The sequence below is a fragment of the Neopsephotus bourkii genome, unplaced genomic scaffold, assembly GCF_033783945.1.
Source record: "Neopsephotus bourkii isolate Nb327-2 ecotype Australia unplaced genomic scaffold, CSIRO-AGI_Nbou_v1 NB_951, whole genome shotgun sequence".
NCBI classification, from domain to species: domain Eukaryota; kingdom Metazoa; phylum Chordata; class Aves; order Psittaciformes; family Psittacidae; genus Neopsephotus; species Neopsephotus bourkii.
This window is the reverse complement of record NW_026901445.1, coordinates 1765001-1771930: the sequence shown is the minus strand read 5'-3', so window position 1 is coordinate 1771930 and position 6930 is coordinate 1765001. Positions and strand designations below refer to the sequence as shown.

Sequence of the window (6930 nt, the reverse complement as noted above, 5' to 3'; positions counted from 1 at the left end):
GTAGAGCAAACTCACAGCAGTGTTGTCCTGCCAGCATTAATGGAGCTTTACAGAAGTGACTCCTGCTTGCTCAAGCCTCTCTCCACCACCTGATCCTGCATGCAGAGAGCATGGAGATTTTTTTTTCTCTTTCCCCTTTTCACTCGTGCTATTTTTCATTTCTTCCATTCCTTTTTTCTGAACACATGGGTATAGCTCTGCTTGTAGAAATCCCACAGTTATTCCTGCTTCATCCCAGGGCAGTTCAGCAGAGATAGTGATCCTCTGATTTCTGCCCTTACACCCTCTCCAAGAAGCTAGTTCTTGGCATTGCAGGGAGAGGGATGATTTGATCTTTATTAATTTATTGAAGGGAAGGAACAGGGTGGAAATTGCAAGGAAAGGGACAGCCAGCAAGATGGCAAGGAAGAGAGGTTAAAAATGAAGTCATCATCTAATTGGCCTGCAGTGAATTATTCACATGTATAATCTTTTTTAAAGAAAAAAATTTCAGCACAAGGCAATGCAAGTAAATGCTGTTCATGTTTAAAAGTCATTTCCATAAGTAAGTGCAATTTCTCTACTGTTTGCCCCTGTTTAATGAAGTGAAATCTTGTTTGCATTCCTCCCAATTTCCCAACGAAAGGCGCCCAAGCGTTTGCACCAAAATTACTCGGCCCAAATTAAAACCCTCCAACACTTAAAAAAAAAAAAGAGGAAAGGGGGGAAAAATCAGACTTATTTTTAAAATGCCTTAAGTGCATCCCAGCATCCTAATTTATTTTTAGACACTTGTTATTAAGAGTAGTAGTAAGTTTCCCCTTTTCTCTCGCTCTCTCTCTTATTTAAATGAACTTAATGGCAATAGATGCAAATGTCTGGAAGAGGAAAATAGTTAACATTTATTTATTCTTACTGTTGTCTCTTCCCTGGCTGGTGTCATTAGAACAGTTCGTTGCATCCCATTCGCTCCCATTAGCTCTGCTATCAGAGCCACCCAGCACGACTCCAACACGGCTCGAAGTGCTTTCTGCGGCCCACATAGGGACTACATCATCATCTCTGAGGCACTGGCTTAATGACAAGAAAAAAAATCGGAATATATTGCACAGTGATCTGGGGAAACAACAACAAAACCTACTGCAACCATCGCTGCCACCCGATGCTGTCTCCCCTTGACCAGGGACACACACCCCGGCTTCACTCGGGCAGGCAGACAGACAGACGGACCAGCTGTGGAGCTGGGGCAAACGTGCCTTCACAATTTATTGAGCTGGGCAATGTACAGAGAAATATGCCAGCAGGGACCCGGAGTGCTTGGAAACGTGCTCGGGAGGACCCAGCAAGACTGGAATGGGTTCAAACAGCTGCTCAGTGCCAGCAAAGCCATCTCCCCCAACATGGGGCTGCCAGCCAGTCAGCTCCTGGCTCCCCAGCATGGGCAGGAGCTGCCAGCTGGGGCTGGTGGTGGGGTGAGGAGTTTGCACCTCCTCACTGATGAACCTCACTTTCCTCCAGTGCCCCTGCAGGAACATTCCCTAAAGCAAACCAGACCAGCTCACTTGTGTGAGCAGCCATGTATCTCAGGGACATGTGGCCCAAGCTGCCAGCTCCAGCTGATGGCACAAGTCACCCTGCAAGGCACATCATGCCAGCCCACCAACCACTGCTGCAGAGATAAGGAGCTTAGCTCTAATCCCCCCTCAGGAAATGGTGGCCAAGAGCTAGAGCTGGCAGGCAGCAGCCCAGAGAGTCAGGTGCCCTGATGCCCAGGAGAAGTGGTCAAAACCCACCATCCCCCCGAGCACTGGAGTCCTCTCCAATCCCCTGGAACTGGAGGTGGACCTGGCCCACACCACAGGGGCAATATCCCTTTGCAAGCAAGTGGGGCACAACAGGTTGCCCACCCAGAGTGACTGCAAGTTTTGGGGTCTTCTGAGCCCTCCACCCCACAGGTAGCACACGGGCAAGAGTGGCAGCAAGCACGAGAGAGAGAGACCAGGGCTCGGTAACAGCCCCAGCTGACAAAGCAGCATCTGGGAGGGAGGACATCAGCATCTGCAGTGCTGACACATAGAAGAGAGGCAGCAGCTACTGCAGGCGGGGATGGAGCCATGAGAAGAGCCCTCCCCCCTCCATAAAGTTGACATTGTCTCCCGTGATAACTTTTCTGCTGAGGTAGGAGACACTTTACTGCAGAGTTGCACACAGCAAGTAGCTGCCCTCCCCCCGCCCCTTCCCATCCTCTCCCTCTCTCTCTCTCTCCAGCATCATTTACATCCTTAATTAGCTGTAATTCTGCAGTGCTCATTAGGGAAGGACTGGAAAATATCAGGGAGCCCACAAGCAGGGGGCTTCAGGGGAGAGGGATGAAGAGGGGAATGCAGGTGTCAGGCTGAGAGGGGATGCCCAAGGCTGGATTGTGAAGCCAGGAGCAACTTGCTTAATTTGGGTGGGATGATTACACTAATTTGGGAGCACTGATCCAGTGATGGGGTTAAAGAGGCCACACTATCCCACCTAGAAAGGCAGAGGACGTGTACAGAGTAAGAGCATCTCACCAACAGGACTTGTTCTTACCTCCTTGCTCACAGGTGATAGCTCTCTGCTGTATTCAGTGCCCCACACTCTCAAAAGTCAGCAGTCAGGCACAGAAGGATGGCAGTCTTCCCTGTCAATGCAGACAGCTACACAAACCAGTCTTCTCCTCCAGCCTCATGAGGAATTATCCAGCAAGGAGGTTTCTCTGGAAAACTGAAGCTGACTGAGCTAAAGCACTTCTGCCAGGTGTGCCACTGTGCTGCAACCTTTTAGCTGGAGGAAGAAAGACCCAAAAGTGATCCAGAAGAAAATCGGAATGAGATAGTTACTTTTTAAGTTAGACGCTCTCTTGATTTAAAACGAGGAGATGAACCTTCTGAATATTACTTCAATGACCTAAAAAACCAAAAAAGCAAGAAATTAGGACTTGAAACTATAGGAAAACTTTATATTCCAGGTTGTTAAATGAAATATATCCTTCAACCCTAAATGGGCAGACATTGTAAAGTTTTATTGTTGGTGCAGATATTTGATATAATTCCTTTGGGGACCACCAGAAGACCTGGGCAGTTCTACTATGGACTCATTCAGGAGTATACAAATACAGGGAAGGTTAAGTCCTCCCTTTTCACAGTCTCAAGGTACAAGACCATTAAGGAGGTACTATTGCCTCCTTGCCTTAGCTGGAGAACAGAGAACAGGTAAATTAAGTAAACAGGGCAACACCATCATGGAAATTTGTGGCAGAGCAAGGCAGTGACCCCAGATTTCCTATTGTCTCTTTGAACCACTAGTTACAAGCCATCTTCCCTTATGCTGTAGCACATGGACCTTTGTATGCCCACTTGCACTTGCAATTCTGGGCACATATCTGGCTATTTTTTAATTCACTGCCTACCTGTACCTTTGCTCAAGGTTAGATGTGCATGTAAAAGTCTACCTGGGAATTCAGTGAAGTCATTGAGGATGGTCTTTGCAAGTCCATCCTCCTACTTTTCACTTGCTGGCAGTAATGTGAGCCAACAGGTTGAGCTGTGACAGTGTGCCACCCCAAAGACTCAAAATGATCACCAGTACATATAGGGTTATTTACAGATATGTGAGCATGTGCACAAATGTGCTCTTGCTCTTTGAAGTATCTTCCTTTTTCATTAACATCTTCAAATTCCTGTTAGTGTTTGGATGAAACTTGCCATAACAGAGAATCAAATTAAGGAAGTGTGCCAGAACAAGGTAAGAGAAAACCCCAATGAAGTATGTTTTCATAGAAGTCTCTAGAACCTTTAAAAAACAGAATTGCAGTGATTCATATCATTGGCTCTGAGGTTTAACACAGGTTAATTCCATTTGCATTTACCAAGGACAACATATTTACATCATTCAAGAAAAGAGAATACTGGCCATCATTTTGTATTAATATCTGGCTTTTCTTGTCGTGTCTAGTATGTAGATTTCTAAGGTCTCTACAAAGAGAAAGACAAAATTTCCAGCTCCACTCTACATGAAATTCAGGCTGCAAAGAAGTAGCAGTTGGTCAGAGACTGCCTGGATCTAGTTGCAGTGCTTTAAAGAACATTTTCTCTACACTTCCAAGGAACCATTTAGTCAAGGATTTAAACAACAAATGGACGACGACAAACCTTCAGAATGGATTTTGTTCGTTACCACTCGAATCTCTGGGACAAAAGAAGAAGATCGGGGGGAAAAAATGCTAGATCCACATGCCTATTAGAGATGTTCAGCTGGTACAAGGAAAGATACCTCACTGCTGCCCAGCTGCAGAAGACAGGGGTGCCAGCTAGCTTAGACCTCTGTGGAACCTTAGCTCTGCCCGCATGATGTGGGTGACTGGCAGGATTCTGCAGAGGGTAAATACCTGCTGCCAGACATCCACAGAGGAGGGTGTGGATGTGGAAGGAGCTGCTTATGGTTCTTGCACAGCTCACAACTGCAAAGGCCAGCTGCTGGGCAGCAGCTCATCCTTGCATGAAGCTGTCTGCACTTTCCTGCTCACAGCAGTCAGTGATTTCCTTCAAAATGGCTCAAAAGTGTCTTTTATAAATTGCTCGTTAGTGGGTTCTTTCATACCTGGAGTATCAATAAACGGCGTCATTCCCACAGCCTACTTGCCATCATTATATTTCTTCTGCACTTCGTCCTTCTGCTTGAAGCCTAGAGGAACAGCAGGGCCTTGCCTTTTGCCTTTCAGCCACAGTCAGAAGTCCTGGGCTCAGACCAAATGAATCTGGGTTGAAGTGAGACTAAGCAGACACCTAGAAAAGCAGGTAAAGTATGAATTACAGATATTCAAATAAGGGCCACCTTTCCCACAGTTTGGTTTCAAGGCTGGCTCTATAAAGGATGAACCCAAGGCATAAAGTTGAGTTCTACACAACTGTCAGAATCAGCAGCAAATTTCCACCAGTGGTGGATGGCCATATATGAGCAAATGGAGATGACTCAGGAGGAACATAACTGATATGCACAGAAGCAAGCTCTTTTGTGTATGTATATGGATGGGCACATGGGAGTTAAATTACATATGTATATGCACATTTGTATTTTCATGGGTGTGTTGGGGTGTGCCTGATGCTGCACATCAGTGTGTGCAGATGCCAGCAGAGGAAGGGGTACCCCCCAGGCTGCACACTAGCTGAAGTGTGGGTGAGAATTTGTGGACTGGTACTGAATAGCTTGAGGCGTCAGCTGTAAGGGCTTATTTCCACTACAGAGCATTTTCTCACACTAAGAGTCAATGAAACCATTCTGTCAACCCTCCCTCAGGTACCACACGGGAAATGTAACACCAAGGAAACATTTGGGAAGATTTCTGGTCACTGAGACTGTGGTAACTTGGGGAGAAAGCCTAGGCTGTGATAAGAGACTGCTCATGTAATTTGCAGAGGTACTTGGCTGACTGAACGGCCTTACACTTTGCAAGTATTCTTTTGGTTTCAGCAACATATTCTCTGTCTCCCTCACTCTTTCACAGGGGCTTGGAAGAAACACAGATCTCCTCTACACTAGCTTTCCTGGCATTGTTGCCTGTGGTGACTCCTGCTGGGAGAAACTGAGAGGAGAAAGCTCGGACCTGGCCAACCCTGCATCCCCACGCAGCTTCACACCGGGCTGCCTGCAGGGCTGCAGCAGCCAGGATCCTTCCAGCCTCCACCAGCCCCACTGTCCCCTCCGCACCCCTTCCCCAGAGCCACAGCCAGCTCAGAGCTCCCTCTACCCTTCACCCAGGCACGGTCTCCTGATGGAACTCTGCTTGCTGTCTGTGGTCCAGGTCCAGGCCCAGCTTTAGAGCATCTCCTTCAGAAATTAGTCCTCTCTCAGCAGTCAAAGCCAAGCCTAGCAGTGCCTCCTGCTGAACCTCCTGGCATGGCCAGCACCTCACTCGTTGGGCATTCTATCTTTCCCACAGAGACTCGGGCAGTCAGAGGGAGGGAGATTGATGGCAAGGAAAAGCAGCAGATGAAAAGTAAACTCACACTACATAAATCCTGAGATGATTTTTATAAGGACACAACATTGTTAACAACTTGCCAAGAACAACACAGAAATTATTTCAAGGTTTCCCATTTGTTTGTAAAGTGAATATTAAAGGTGCAGGCAGCAGTCTCCCGGTGTTCCCCTGGGAACTGTTGGTGTCCGTAGTAACGAGGTCATTCCTTTTTTATTAGGAGAAGGGTTTCTGTAAAGTTAAATGTGCTGACAGCCTCTTGCCTTTGATGTTGGGTTTCACCTCAGTCCCTCCTGCAGATATTGCTGTTCCTCCCTCGCAAAGACACATCCCTGACAAACAATCTCCCCTCTGTCTTCCCTACTTGTTTGTTTAGACGCATGATAGGCAGCTCTGTTAAAGGGCAGCACATGAAGGTGGGCTGGTGTTTCAGTGGATGGGAGAGATGTGAGAGATTTGGTTGCTGTAATTAAGTCAGTACTCATTCCCCCAAACTCCCAGGGCTTAGTACCCTTCATTTTATTGACCAGACAGATAATTACAGTGACAATAGTCACAAACCCCCCACTCGCAGTTGCGCTAAAACTGCTGTGGTGACATGTTCAGATGAACATGGGACCTGCAGAGCCCTTGCCACAAAGCCCAACCCGGAAGGGGAGGTGGGGAAGAGCACCCCAGCTCTATCCCTGCTCCCCCACAGCTCTCCTTGCTCTGCAGCTACAGGGACAAGTCCTCCCTCCCCAGCAGAGTGGAAAGGCCCTTCCACAGGGGGACACAGAAATCTCTGCTGCTGCCCTGTCTTAGTTATTGCAGCTCCTGCCCAAGCACCCTCCCTGTCCAGTGACCTGGCCATCCCTGTGCAGTTACCTCCAAGCACCCGTGTACTGTGCCTACCTGACCATGGCCAACAAGGATGTTAAAATATAGATGAGCTGCGGTCACTC

At 47.5% G+C, this 6930-nt stretch overlaps 1 long non-coding RNA gene across 1 annotated transcript in view; it reads right to left on the bottom strand.

Moving 5' to 3' along the window:
* Positions 1 to 4233: 4233 nt before the first annotated feature.
* LOC133215048 (uncharacterized) overlaps positions 4234 to 6930 on the bottom strand; it is a 26655-nt gene continuing 23958 nt past the window's right edge. Inside the window, exons 6-7 of the long non-coding RNA XR_009726299.1 lie at positions 6881 to 6930; positions 4234 to 4793 (exon numbers count right to left, since the gene is read on the bottom strand). The exon at positions 6881 to 6930 is cut by the window's right edge and continues 24 nt beyond it. This is a non-coding gene — a long non-coding RNA (uncharacterized LOC133215048). The remainder of the gene's footprint in view (positions 4794 to 6880) is intronic.